Consider the following 15017-nt stretch of genomic DNA (forward strand, 5'->3'; position numbering starts at 1 on the left):
TTTTATTTAAAAAAAACTATGGAAATTAGTAAAATTTGAATAATTTTTTTGTATGTCTCAAATAAAATTCTTTGAATGAAAACTTCTAAAAAAAAAAGTTAAACCTCAGTAGAGTATGCTTGCGTCCTTTAAATGTCTAGGAGGAGGAAGGAAACTCTGCTGGAAAAGAAAGAGAGAGGATAATCACAGAATGGGACTGTGGGACCTTATAAAAAGGAAATAATGAAGCCTGAAATGGCTTTTCAGTGGTGGCCCTCTCCTCCTGTATTGCCTATTGAATGGCTGTCAAAATAAGCCACCAGTTACCCCACTGTGTGTAATCAGTGTGACATCTGCGGCTCCGTAAGAGGCCACTGTTTCTCTAACTTCAACTCACCAGCGCACTTCCTGTCGCTGTGCTGGATGAATCGTCAGAGCCCTGGGGTCCGGTTACCCTCCGGCTCATTTTAGAATCACGCTCCCTTTCGCTCTCAGCTGGCAGAAGCGCCCCTGGCTGCACTTACACCCTCCAGCATTGGAAAAAAAACTTACTCTTGAACAAACCTACGCAAAACGAGAGCTAATGGGGTTCCCACTTCTCTTCCAAGAAACTTCTAAATCATTTTGCAATTGGTGATTCCTGCTTGGCTTGATACATGTGCATTTTACACGTTTTCTTTGACAAGTAAACCAAGGCCGTGTGGTTTTTGTCTGGGCCTGGAGTGTAGACGAGGCGAAATGAGGAAGCAAGTAACGAGTGTGAAGGTTTTGTAGAGAAAAAAAGGAGACCACTGGGACAAACAGGTCACTGCAACAGGCGACACAACTGGCGACACAACTGATGGGACTTTTATATTTGAAGTGTCAGACACAACCTCACAACGAAGAGAAAGCTTTTCAGGGACCTGGCCAGATGCAAGCCTGGTAAGTCACTGCTTCAGACGAAAACTTTTTGTGTGAAGCAAAACACCAGCAAGAAGCTATATCAGGAAGAAATGTTTGGGTCTTGGAAAAGTTTTATCCTTTCTATAACCCTGACTATGTATAAATAAGAATTCTTGCATGATAGGAGATACGATTTGGGGTATTCTGCTGGGTCGTTTCGGGGTATATTTTCCTTTGGAGGAAGACGAGTCGGAAAAATATACTTGGTTTTACCATCTAAATCTATTGTCGCATAAGCTCCAATTGCCCGAGGCTTGGTGTTTGAGGATCAAGGCAGGTTAGTGACCTTGAATTATGCTTTTCTTTCAATATATTCCAAAATATTGACTGCATGGCTATGTAGTGTTCTCACGAACATTCACTGTGGGAAGGTTTTACTGGAACTCTCAGGTCTATTCTGTTTTAAGGAGCTCTGGTACATTAAAAAAACAAACAAACAAACAAACAAAAAAACCTTTGCTTTTTGCCCTTTATGTAAAATCTTTAGTGTGAAACAGACATAACCAAAGCAGGTGATGACAAATACGTTATGAAGAAAACCTGTCAACACGAAAAATGTTAGAATAAGGTGTTGTGTATTTCTCAAGAAAAGCTGAAGATTTAAACTTAAAAAAAAAAAAAAAAAAACAGAGGTAGAAAAGATTACTTTCTATTTTCTGCTTATCCATTAAAAATTGTCTCCATTTTCGTAACCAGACCCACTAAGATGGCCTTTCTATGGCGCTTTGGCCTCATCAGGAGAGTAGGGGAAACACCTCAATGTGAAATTATTGCAGTTTGTTAACGGTCGAAGAGGAACTTGCTAAGCAGACGTATCAGATAACCCACTGCCATCAGGGCAGGACATGCCAGTGCTCCCTTTAAAGACAGCCGATGGCTACACAAAACACACCGTTTATAAACAATGAGAAAAAAAAAAAAAAAGTATTAGAAAGCATGGCACTTGTGTTACACCATGAATTCATGAGTGTCAATATTACGACAGGTCATCCGTCAAAAACAATGATTAAGCATGACTGTGTTAGCAACTGAGCGTGCAGGTTACCTTTCAGCCTAACTCCGTAATCTCAGTTGGATACACTCGCAGGATACAGGCGGAGGAGGCAGATTTTAAGGACAAGGGCTGGGCGAGGGGAAGGCTGACCAGGGAACGTGTGAGGCACTTTCTGTGGATAGGAACTGAAAAGATCCGTTTCCCAGGAAGCACTCTGCCAGGAGATGGGTTTTTCCCCTTCTGTCCTGGGCGTTTCCCCTGAAATGAGAGCAGATGGAGCCTTCTCCTTTCTGGATTCTCTCTGTCTTTGAGAAGGAGGAAATGAGGAGTTCCTGTTGTGACTCAGTGGGTTAAGAACTGTCACAGTGTCTGTGAGGATGTGACTTTCTGTGAGGATGAGGTCCTGGCCTCGCTCAGTCGGTTAAAGATCCAGTGTTGCCATGAGCTGCAGTGTAGATCTCGGATGCAGCTGGGTTCTGGCATTGCTGTGGCTGTGGTGTAGGCAGGTGGCTGCAGCTCCAATTTGATCCCTAGCCTGGGAACTTCTGAATGATGCAAGTGAGGCCCTAAAAAGAAAAAAATGAAAAGAAAGAAGGAGGCGGGGGAGGGAGGGAGGGAGGAAAGAAGGGAAAAAGAAAAGAGAAAGAAAGAAAGGAAAGAAGGAAGAAAGAGAAGAGGAAATGAAATTCCCAGGAAGGGATCCTGGCTAAATTAGAGAAATCCTAACTTGGGGTCTCTGGGATGCTAAGAGGCCCATGCTTGGGGGGCCCTAAGAAGGCCTGTGAGCCCCTGCAACCCTGTGCAGAATTGCTGATGGAAGGATCATGCCTTCACATGAGCAGCGTGTTCCAGGGAAAGGCCGCTCACAGATGGAGGAGAGATTTGTCTAACTTTGCTGCCTTGGAAGCTGGGCTTCTACTGCTCCAGCCCCAGACTCAGAATCTCAGGGTCCTCATAAGAAGAGCAGGTCCCCCTGTGCTTTGTGTAGGGTGTCTGCATGGGACAGAGAGGAGGAAAGGCTTCTTGCCCCCTGTGACCAAGCACAGGATGTCCAGGGAAATGTGGGAACACTACAGTTGGGTTAGTCTTGCCCAAGTGGTGGTTGAGAGGGTCCTGACCTTGGAAGAAGCTGGGGCTTCCTGGGGCAGCTGTGAACTTGATCCATGAGGGGTTGGATAGAGACCGACGTGGAGAACACAGAGTTAAGATCACAGTAAGGTCAAGGGTGCAGGAAGATCTTAACACGGTAAGATCACAGGCACAGAGGATCAAGGCAAGGACAGAAGTCAAGTTGCCGATGGGTTAGGAGCAGGAGGGGGCCTGGGGAGAGGAGCAAATCGAGCTGAGTTCTGGTTCTGCTCCAGATCCTGTGCACTGATGTGGGCGAGCTGGCTGGCCATGGCCATGGAGACCTCTGGACGCTATAGCACCTGGGCAGACTGGCTAAAATCTTATATTATGGACTAAAAGTTTCCCTAAGAAACCTTCTATTCCATCTCTCTCATTCCACTCACATGAAAAGTGCAGCTCAGAGATGAGGCAAGATTGCAGAACTAACAATGAGAGAGCCCCGCCAGGACCTGTCTCCTCCGGCCTATCAAGGCTCAGGGGTGCCTTGAAGCTGTCATGACCAGTGTCATAGTTCCTTTTCCTCCTGTTTACATCTGGAACCACAGGGACCTCCAGCCCCCCGAGGCCCCATGCTTCCCCTGGACTCTATTTACCATGCAGCTCTCCACCACCCCTCCTTTCCCATGTCTCAGTCCTTCCCAATTCCCAGAACCTCCCACAGTGCCCCTGGTCCCACAAGCCATCCTCAGCCCGCCTCTCCATATCCCACAGCCTTCCTTTCTGAAGGGCCCTGCCTGCCTGACCAAACCCCGAATACCCTGGGGTAGCAGGTGGAGTCGATGGCCTTTGTGCCCCCCATTACTCCTCCTGCACCCTTTCCGCCTGTCCTCACATCTCCCAGCCTTGAATCCTATGCCATCAGACTCCACCACACATACCACCAAACTGTGTCAAAGGCACCCACTTGGGCCACGTGCATGGTAAGGCCTAAATTGCTGCCTTGTCATCTTAGAGCCTCACAAGGCCCAAAGGCCATGAGTTACTCAGCTCTTGCCCCCCACCCCTGCACCCCCTCACCACCATAGCAGGATCATCATAACAGTTCATGTCCCGCAAAAGTACCCCAACAAGCCAATCAGCCCCGTCCATTTTTCCAAAAGTCTACTCAGCTCTCTTCTGAAAACCCCAGCCTCTGAGCATGTGGTCCAAGTGCCCCCATTTCCCACCTGGACCATTGGAGTAACTGCTGTCTGCTCCCTCACAAACCCCCTCCCTGTAGACTGTTCACATGGCAGCCGGGGTGGCCCTTTGGGAGCCTAAGTCAGATCACATCTCTCTGCTGCATGGACCCTCCAAGCCCCCTTGTCTCATCAGGAGTCAAAACCAAAGTCCTGCCAGCAAGCAGTTAAGAGTAAAAGCCAGGGAGTTCCCTTTGCGGCTCAGCAAAACAAACCCAACTAGTATCCGTGAGGATTAAGGTTTGATCCCTGGCCTTGCTCAGTGGGTTAAGGATCAGGCATTGCCATGAGCTGTGGTGCAGGTTGCAGACATGGCTCAGATCTGACGGTGCTGTGGCTGTGGTGCAGGCTGGCAGCTGCAGCTCCAATTATACCCCTAGCCTGGGAACTTCCATGTGCCACGGGTGCAGTCCTAAAAAGTTAAAAAAAAGAGAGAGAAAGAAAAGAAAAAGGAAACGCCAACATTATCAAGAATTCCCTACATACCAGACACTGTCCTAAGCTCAGTGTATGGATGAGTTTATTTAATCCTCACAACCAGCCCAGGTGGTGCCGGGTAATTATGTGATCGTGATCATTTAATGAACCAAGAGGTTGAATGTGAGAGATTAAGTGATCGATCATAAGGCTACCCAGCCAACAGCAAAGATCCCCCCCAGGCAGCCTGACTCCATGGGTTCCTGAACATTTCACCTCTGCTGTCTTAATTTTAAAAAAAACAGAGAGAGGAGTTCCCATTGTAGCGCATTGGAAACGAATCCAAGAGGATGTGGGTTCAACCCCTGGCCTCGCTCAGTGGGTCTTGGTGAAGGTCACAGATGTGGTTCGGAGCCTGTGTTGCTGTGGCTGTGGTATAGACTGGCAGCTGTAGTTCTGATTCAACCCCTATTCTGGGAATTTCCCTGTGCTGTGGGTGCAGCCCTAAAAAGTGAAAAATCAGAGAGAGACTCTAAGATAACAATAGAAATATTATTCTAATAAAATATTGTTATGTGTAATTAAATAGCTCCCATTTACTAAATGCAAATTTGTGCAAAGTACCATGCTTGCTACCCTCCCCTGCTCTCATTTGGTGGGGGGGCAGTGGGGGCGGGCAGGTGGGCAGCCCATCCAAGAGTTATCACAGAGAAAATGACATGACAAGTGCCTAACACAAAAGGACATTGATAAATATTAGTTCTATTTCCCACCCAGAGACAAACAGCATTAATACCTCTATATAGAAACTTTTAGATATTTTTCTATACCTATTTACAAGTAAATGAATGTGTTCTGTATCATACAACCTATTTTTTTTTACCTTCCAAAATATCATAAACCCTTTTCCATGTCAATACCTACCCATCAACAACATGCTTTCTTTCTTGGTGAGTTTGAGAATGGGCCCTCAAATTGGAAAATACTGGTTCCTATACTGGTACCGGAAAATACTGGTTCTAAGGTCCTAAAAAAAGACCTTAGATATTACAATGGTTTGTGACCCCCTCTGCCCCCACCAAAGGGCTACAGTACATAAGCAGATGTACATTGTGGTATTAAAATTTCATGGGGTTCGATCCCTGGCCTTGACTCAGTGGTTAAGGATCTGGCATTGTTGCAAGCTGTGGTGTAGGTCGCAGATGCAGCCCGGATCCTGTGTGGCTGTGGCATAAGCAACCCCAATTTGACCCCTAGCCTGGGAATTTCCAGATGCTGCCTGTGTGGCTGTAAAATAAATAAGTAAGCAAGCAAACAAACAAAATTTCATGGGGGAAGGAGGTGGGTAAGAAAGTATCAGGAGAAAAAAGTCTAAAAAGCCTCCTTACAGGGACAATATTGAAAAAAAACTTGAGAGGGAAGAAAAGAAGGCAGAGAAACCAGACATCATGCACACCCTCTCCCACAAACACATCAAAAAACCACATCTACACGTAGAACAATTCGCACAGATCATCTATGAATGCTGGCAGGACAACTTAAAACTTCCAAAAAGGTCAAGAAACCCTCAGCATAACTGGGTAGAACAAAAGGGACAAAAAAGAGAAAGAGAAAAAAGGAATTAAGACAGGACTAGCACTTCTGAGAGGGAGCTGTGAAAGAGAAAATTAACCCACACCTTGAGAAGGCACCTAACCAACAGGGAGCTCAGGCAAGGTAGAGGGATCTCAAAGTCACCAAGAAAAGAGCAGCAGCTGGACTGAGGACAAAGTAGAATGAAAGACACACAGATCATTTGTATCACCGCCCTGGACACCACAGCCTGAGATGCTCGGGTGGGGCTGGGCACTGAGACTCAGGCTCCAGAGGTCAGTTCTGGGGAGAGGACTAGGGCTGGCTGTGTGGATACAGCCTGAGGGGTTAGGGAGCAGTGTGCCATGGGTGGGGGAGCAGTGTGCTATGGGCTGGGGAGTGGAACGCCATGGCAGAGGGAACCTGGGAGAAGGTCCAGGCCCATAGGAGAAGCAAGGTGCCATTGTTGGGGTAGGTGAGAGGAGGAGGGGAAGACCACCATAGGAATCTCTTTCCCTGTGTATGCTCAGACTCTCAGAGAGCCGGGAACCTCTGGCATAGGCTACATGTGGCAAGGGCCACTTGCTCTATCTATGGAAGACTGGGCACCTTGCGTGGGCTATGGGTGGCTGGGCACCCTTGTGTGGGCCAAGGGCAGTGTGTGTGTGTGTGTGTGGGGGGGGATGCTAAGTGCAACACAGTGCATCTTGCATGATCTACAGGCAGTGGAAACAAACCACAGCAGTCATTTCAGAAACCAGAGGGGGGCGTGGCCTGTCACCACTAGAAGTCTGTGAACAGGCTCCACTTGCAGCCCCAATCACCTCAAAGGTGGGCAAAAAAAGAGAGCACTGGAACTGAGCACCACCTGTTGATGCTCTCACTCCCCTGGGAACACAGCTGCCCTTCTGTTGCCACTGCCAAATGCTCCAGGCAGTGTCCACGCATGCTTGATCACTGTCACTTCCCAGGATCCTGCCACTAAGAATGGCCTGTGCAGCAATTCCTGCATGGGCTAAGTTGGACAGGGTGCTTCCTGCATGGTCTACAGCTGGCGGGGGCAAACCACAGTTATCTCTGACTCCAGAGGTGGACATGGCCTGCAACCACTAGGAGTCCATGAACTGGCACAACTTGTGGCCCCAATCACATCAGAAGGCACCACACAGGTGGGCATTGTGATGGAACACCACCCGCTGTTGCTCTCACTCCCTGGAAACTGACACACTCTGCCACTGCCACTGCCAAATGCTTTGGGCACTGCATAAATCTGCCTAAGTCTCATTACTCCTTCCCAGGGTCCTGTAACTAGGAGTAGCCTGTGCCACCTTCTTGCAGGTCCTTGCTACTGTCAAGAGCCCAGCAAGAGGCACTGACTACTAGCCCTACCCACTGCCTCCTTCTCCCAGGAAAGACACTCAACTGGCTCACATTGAGGAACGGGACAGCAAATATCCAAACTCCCATGCCAAAAATAAATAGTAACCCCCACAAAACACAAAAGTGTCCTCTTGCATAGAAATAACCCTCCAAGACTACAGTAGCTGGTTTCCCTAACTCACAGAAAAAGAAAAATATAAGCAAAATGAAGAAGCTTAGGAACCATTCCCAGTTAAAAGAACAGGAGAATTCACCTGAAGCAGCAAAAAATTAAACAGTCCTCTGCGGTCTAATAAACACTGAGTTCAAAAGGGAGATAGTGAAAATACTGAATGAATTAAGGGTGAATGTGAAAGAATTAAGAGTGGATATAAACAATAATGTGGATTACTTTAGAAAGGAACTAGAAAACATAAGAAGAAACCAAAAAAAAATTTTTTTTAATTCATTTGCAGAGACACAAACTGAGTTAAAGACACTAAAGAGCAGAACGAATAATGCAGAGGAATGAATTAGTGAGTTGGAAGATGGAATAATGGAAAAATCACCTAATTAAGACAGCAGACAGAAAACCAAATAAAAAAACTTGAAAGAATATAAGAGATATATGGGATAATACAAAGCAGGCCAATCTACACCTAACAGGTATTCCAGAAGGAGAAGTAAAAGAAAAGGGGATTGAAAATATATTTGAAGTAATTATGTTTGAAAACTTTCCGAATCTAAAGGAAACAGATATCAAGATACAGAAAGCACAGAGGGCCCAAAACAAGTAGAACCAACACCAAGACATATTATAATAAAAATGGCAAAAGTTAAAGGTAAAGATAGGATTCTAAAGGCAGCAAGAGGGGAAAAAAAAGCATTATTTATAAGGGAACCCCCATAAGGCTATCAGCTGATTTCTCTACAGAAACACTATAGGCCAAAATAGAGGCAAGATATATTCAAAGTTCTAAAAGGGAAAAATTTTCAGCCTAGAATACTCTACTCAACAAGAATATCATTTAAAATAGAAGGAGAAATAAAAAATTTTCTCCAACAAACAAAAGCTAAAAGAATACAGCAATACTAAACCCATTCTAAAAGAAATACTGAAAGGGCTTCTCTAAATAAAAAAGAAGTAAGAAGAAATAGGATGGAGGAAACCACAATTGGAAAGAAATCACTTAAATAAGCCAGTATACAGATCTAAAAGAAAAAAAATGTAACAGTGATGATAAACACAAGGAACAGTAAAAGGACAAACATGAAGATGTTAAGAAATGGTCTTCAAAATCGGAGAATGTGAATATGGAAAGTAAGAAAATCCAGACTCTTTGTTTTTTTTTTTTTTTTTTTTAGAATGTGTTTGAGCCTATATGACTATCAGGCAAAGAGAGTAGATATATGAAGGGGTTAACATACTTGAAAAATAGGGCAACTGAAAATCAAAACCAAGAATTACCTTCACAAAAACTAAAAAGAAAAGGACACAAGGATAAAATAAAAGGAAATCATCCAACCAAAGAAAGAAAGGAACAAATAAGAAACATAGACTCAACAGGAAAACAAGGTTTAAAATGGCAATCAATACGTATTTATCAATAATACAGTACCTTTTAAAATTGCGCCCCCCAAAAACTAAAGACCTAGGAATAAACCTGACCAAGGAGGTGAAAGACTTATATGCTGAGAACTAGAAAATATTAATCAAGGAAATTAAAGAGGATTCAAAGAAAGAGAAAAATATTCCATGCTCCTGGGTTGGAAGAATCATTACCATAAAAAATAGCCATTCTACCCAAAGCAATCTACAGATTTGATGCTATCCCTATCAAATTACCCATGACATTTTTCGCAGAACTACAACAAACAATCTAAAAATTTGCATGGAACCATAAAAGACCCAGAATTGCCAAAGCAATCCTGAGGAACAAAAGCCAGCAGGAGGCATAACTCTCCCAGACTTCAGGCAATATTACAAAGCTAGAGTAATCAAGACAGTGCAGTACTGGTACCAAAACAGACATACAGACCAATGGAACAGAACAGAGAAACTGGAAATAAACCCTGACACTGTAGGGTCAATTTTGACAAAGGAAGCAAGAATATAAAATGGGAAAAAGACAGGCTTTTCAGCAAGTGGGCTGGGCAAACTGGACAGTCTCATGTAAATCAATGAAACTGGAACACACTCTCACACCATGCTCAAAAATAAATTCAAAATGGCTTAAAGATGTAAATGTAAGACAAGGCACCACAAAACTCCTGGAAGAGAACATAGGCAAAACATTCTCTGACATCAGCTGTACAAATGTTTTCTTAGATCAGACTCCCAAGACAACAGGAATAAAAGCAAATAAACCAATGGAACCTAATCAGACTGACAAGCTTTTGCACAGCAAAGGAAACCATTAAAAAACCAAAAAGACCCTATGGAATGGGAGAAAATTATTTCAAATGAAGCAACTGACAAGGGCTTAATCTCTAAAACATATAAACAACTTATACAACAAAACACAAAAAAAGCCAAAACCCAATTGAAAAATGGGCAAAAGACCTGAATAGACATTTCTCCAAAGAAAATATACAGATGGCCAACAAGCACATGAAAAAATGCTCACATCAATGATTATTAGAGAAATGCAAATCAAAACTATCATGAGGTACCACCTCATACCAGTCAGAATGGCATTAATAAGTCCACAAATAACAAATGCTGGAGAAGGTATGGAAAAAAGAGAACTCTACTACACTGTTAGTGGGAATGTAAATTGGTATAGCCACTATGGAGAACAATATGGAGGTTCTTCAGAAAACTAAATACAGAACTACCATATGACCCAGCAATGCCATTCCTGGGCATATATCCAGACAAAACTTTCATTGAAAAAGATACTTGCAGCCCTATGTTCATTGCAGCACTGTTCACTAGTGCCAAGACGTGGAAACAACCTAAATGGCCATCAACAGATGAATGGATTAAGAAGATATGGTATATAGACACAATGGAATACTACTCGGCCATAAAAAAAGAACAAAATAATGCCATTTGCAGCAACATGGATGGAAATAGAGACTCTCATACTAAGTGAAGTAAGAGAAAGAGAAAGGCAAATACCATATGATATCACTTATACCTGGAATCTAATATACTGCACAAGTGAACCTTTCCACAGAAAAGAAACTCATGGATGTGGAGAACAGCCTTGTGGTTGCCAAGGAGAAGTGGGAGGGAGTCTGGGGCTAATAGATGAAAAACAATTGCATTCGGAGTGGATAAGCAATGAGATCGTGCTGCATAGCACAGGGAACTATATACAGTCGCCTGTGATGGAACATGATGGAGGATAATGTGAGAAAAAGAATATGACTGGGTCACTTTGCTGTACAGTAGAAATTGACAGAACACTGTAAATCAACTATAGTGGAAAAAATTTGAAAATTATTTAAATCCAGAAAAAAAGAAACAATTCTTGAGAATCACTGATCTGGAATATCTTTTTATATAATGGATTCCTTTGTATGAATGTGCCATGATTTATTTAACTGAAATATTGTTCAATCTGCTATTGAACACTAAGAATGTCTCCAATTTTTAACACCATAAACAACACTACATCCTTGCAGTCAATACTTTGTATATCCTTCCAATGTAAATGGAATTTCTAGAAGATGTAAAATGAATTTCTAGAAGAGGAATTACACAGGTCAAAGGATGTTTCTAAACTTCCAATACATGTTCAAGACTCTACTTCAGGTAGTTTTCAGAGAAATTTCCAATAATGTATTACTTGTACACAAAACTAGAGGAAAGAGACATTTCTTCACACAACTAAGGTTAATAAATTCACTATTAGTATGAGTCTGTGCTTTAAAACGTCACTGCAAATAAAACATTTCTCAAGACTTCTTTTGTCCAGAATGTTCTGCAATATATTTTCACTTGAGCATTGCATTGTAAGAACTTCCTTCCTCAAGGAACTTGATGTGAATTGATAGATTTGTGCATTTTTATTATGTAGCCAGAACATACTAAATGAACTTATTCAATAAACTGAACTCCATAATACTCAAGCCAAAAACAACTTGATTCTTTCCAATCCCCGTTCCTTCAAAAGCAGTTTCTTCCCAGAAGCTTGTAGACTTTCAGGAGGACCCTGCAGTTTTTCCAGGCCCTCTTAATCCCACAGAACACAGCATCTTCCATCACAACTACTTACCAGGAAGGTCTCATGTGGTAATTAAATGCCAATCTTGTGAAATAACCAGCTGCCAAGCCTTCAAATGGAAGCTGTTCCCAATGTAGGCGAATCTTCTATTGGGAAGCCTGCAGTGGGTGGCTTCCTATTTGTGGGGTCCTCAGGTGTGGCAGGACGTGGACAGAGCAATGATAGCCATGAAGGGAAAGGTTTTCCTTTTTTAATAAACTTTCTATTTTGGAACAATATTGGATATACAGAAAAGTTTTATTTTTTATGCATTTCTTTTTTTCTTTAAAATTTTTTTTACTCTGGTTGATTTACAATGTTCTGTCAATTTCTGCTATACAGCAAAGTGACCCAGTCATTTTATATATATATATATATCCATTCTTTTTCTCACATTACCTTTCATCATGTTCCATCACAAATGACTAGATAAAGTTCCAAGGGGGAAGGGGGAAGGAGTGGGATGGGCGGGGAGTGTGGGGTAGTAGATGCAAACTATTGCATTTGGAGTGGATAAGCAATGAGATCCTGCTGTGTAACAAAGGGAGAGGCTCTTACTCGGTTTCTTAGAAGCAAGAGGTGTGATGGGATGCACAGAGCCACTTGGGCGGGGGCACCTGGGTCCACTGGGAGGCAGAAGGGTTGGGGGAAATGGCACAAGCACCTTTATTGTGTTTTCTGTGGTGGCAGGCAAGGTGGGCGAATGGGCTTAGGATCATCTAGTTTGATACCTGCAGGGCTCTGGGTATAAGGGTACCTGAACCAGGGGGATGAGGCTCAGCATGTGTGAATCTGTGAAGGAGACGGTGGGCTGCCGGCTCTGAGCAGGCAGATTTGCACAGGAAAGGCTACTTCTGGGAGCGGGCAATCACTAAGGTCAACAGCCAGTTCCTGGGATGGGCAGTCTCTTTAAGGTCAGCAAGGCTCCACTTGTCAGGGTATAAGAAACGCAGAAAATACAAAAAGCAGTTAATGCCCTTGCGATCCCCCATCCCATTTTGCTCTCCTGCTGGGGCCCCACCTGACACCCTGAGAGGCTGGCCTGGTCCACCTGGGAAAGGAGGTGAAGCTCTCCGTGGTCTGGCTCCAAGCTCCCGTGTGTGGGCGCTCTCAGACGTGTGGAGTCCTGCGGCTGAGGAGTTTGCCGGGGGAAGAAGGCGCTTCCATGCTTTTTTAGAGAATCCCCTCTGGGTACCTCGGGCTGAATTCTGAAGAAGAGGACATTGATGTGGCTGGATGGTCATTTTCATCCTCTTCTAACGGATGAAGATCCTCCCCAGGTTTTGTGCTGCTGAGCTGCAGCAGGCCTGCCCCAGACAACACCCCTTTCGTCAATGACACGGCCCTGCCCCACATCACGGAGGAAGGCGCACCTGTGCCCTCAGGTGGTAGGAGGAAGCTGTACTTTTCTTCCACGCTGCCGCTCAGGCTGATCCAGCAACACAGTCTCGGTCCATTTATACTTGCACCAAGCTCTCCACTTAGTTCTGCAGAAGCCCTTCACCCCCTCGGCTTAAGGTTAGGGTGAAGCATCCACCACCACAGCTGTGGGATGGTGGGGGGGAGAACCCCCCACCTCTCCACCCCATCTTCTCCACATCAAGTCTCTACTGCTTGAGCTGAGTGATGTACCAACTTTATAAGGCTGTCGTCAGCTCTTATACATCTTGTCCAGGTGTGATATTTGGCATTCCCCGGCACCTGTTATTTCTCAGCCTTTAACTAAAACAAGTCAAGTCACATCCTGACTTTATGGTAAAATTACAAACAAAAACAACACCCATTAAATATGATGAAATGCGCCGAGATTCCAAAGGCTTTCAGAAGGAAATCTCATTAACCATCTAGAAGTTTAGTCAAACACCAGGTTTTTGAATCACTGAATTATAGCAGCAGTGACACCTAATGCCTCCTGTATGTTAATGCCTATTTTATGCTCACAAGTCAGCTCAGAGCTCTATCTTTTTTGTATCAAAAGTATAGAACCCAACGTTTTTATTGTTCCTTACTACCTCAGTCAAGGTTAGAGTTGGTGCTATTTTTTGGAGTTCCCACTGTGGTGCAGTGGGTTAAGGATCTAGTGCTGCCATAGTTATGGGGTAGACTGCAACTGTGGCTGGGATTAGATCCCTGGCCTGGGAACTTCCATATGCCATGAGTGGTGGAGGGGGGCGGGTTTGGTGTTATTTTTAGATATGATGGAATAAAAGTATTGGAAATTATATCTCATGACTATGTTTTGGCATTTGGCAAATCAAATGATAGAGATATGAGTTTTCAAAACTATCAAGTCCTAACTTTCTTTAGATAAATTTAGCCAGTTATATTTTAAAGCTATTTTTTATTCAAAAAATAATTTCTATTGACTAATATTTCCACTCAGAGAAAAGCTTATAGTAACTGATAAAGCTCTGAAAATAGTAGTTCAAATTTTATTCCTAGTATGTATTTGCTTTTGGTAATATTGTTGTTCTTTTTGGTTATCCTAATTTGTCCTAACCAGATTTTTTTTTTTTAATGGCCACACCCACAGCATATGGAGGTTCCCAGACTAGGGGTCTAATTGGAGCCACAGCTGCCGGCCTATGCCACAGCTGCAGCAATGCCAGATCTGAGCCACATCTGCGACCTACATCACAGCTCATGGCAATGCCAGATACTTAACCCACTGAGCAAGGCCAGGGATCGGACCTACAACCTCATGGTTCCTAGTTGGATTTGTTTCTGCTGCGTCACAACGGGAACTCTCCTTTACTTTCTTTTTTTTTTTTTTTTTTTGCTGATTTTTTAAAAATCTAGCTCATTTTATGGGAACAAGTAAAATGTCCTATCAATTAAATAAATGTTGGCTAGAAAATTATATCTCATAAATTAGAGTGGAAGGCAGCCAGATAACTTTCAATTACCAATGATGTACATTAAATTAACCAACATCAGGGTTCCCGTTGTGGCTCAGTGGTAATGAACTGACTAGTATTCATTTGACCCCTAGCCTGGGAATCTCCATATGCCACATGTGTTGTCCTAAAAATCAAATAAACCAACATCTTTTGCTTTCTAGAATGAATTCCTAAAACTTGAGCTGTTTCTCATCACCATTCCTGAGGGTTTGTTCCTTTGTTTGTTTAGTTGAAATTCAGCAGGGAATTTGACTTTTTCCTTCTTTGCGATCAAGGATCAAATTATCCAGCTCTGGCTATTTGGGGACTGGTTAGGCATCTCTTTACA

At 43.5% G+C, this 15017-nt stretch overlaps 1 protein-coding gene across 1 annotated transcript in view; it reads left to right on the forward strand.

Annotated features, from left to right (window-relative positions):
• Positions 1 to 443: 443 nt before the first annotated feature.
• Positions 444 to 15017, forward strand: part of PSD3 (pleckstrin and Sec7 domain containing 3) — a 626723-nt gene continuing 612149 nt past the window's right edge. Inside the window, exon 1 of the mRNA XM_085004345.1 lies at positions 444 to 903. The gene's annotated coding sequence lies outside the window, so the exon portion shown is untranslated. The remainder of the gene's footprint in view (positions 904 to 15017) is intronic.

This window comes from Sus scrofa, chromosome 17 (genome assembly GCF_054392235.1).
Source record: "Sus scrofa isolate SSC_HxYL_T2T_F1_AM1 chromosome 17, Sscrofa_HxYL_maternal_Yorkshire_Landrace_v2.0, whole genome shotgun sequence".
Taxonomy (NCBI): Eukaryota; Metazoa; Chordata; class Mammalia; order Artiodactyla; family Suidae; genus Sus; species Sus scrofa.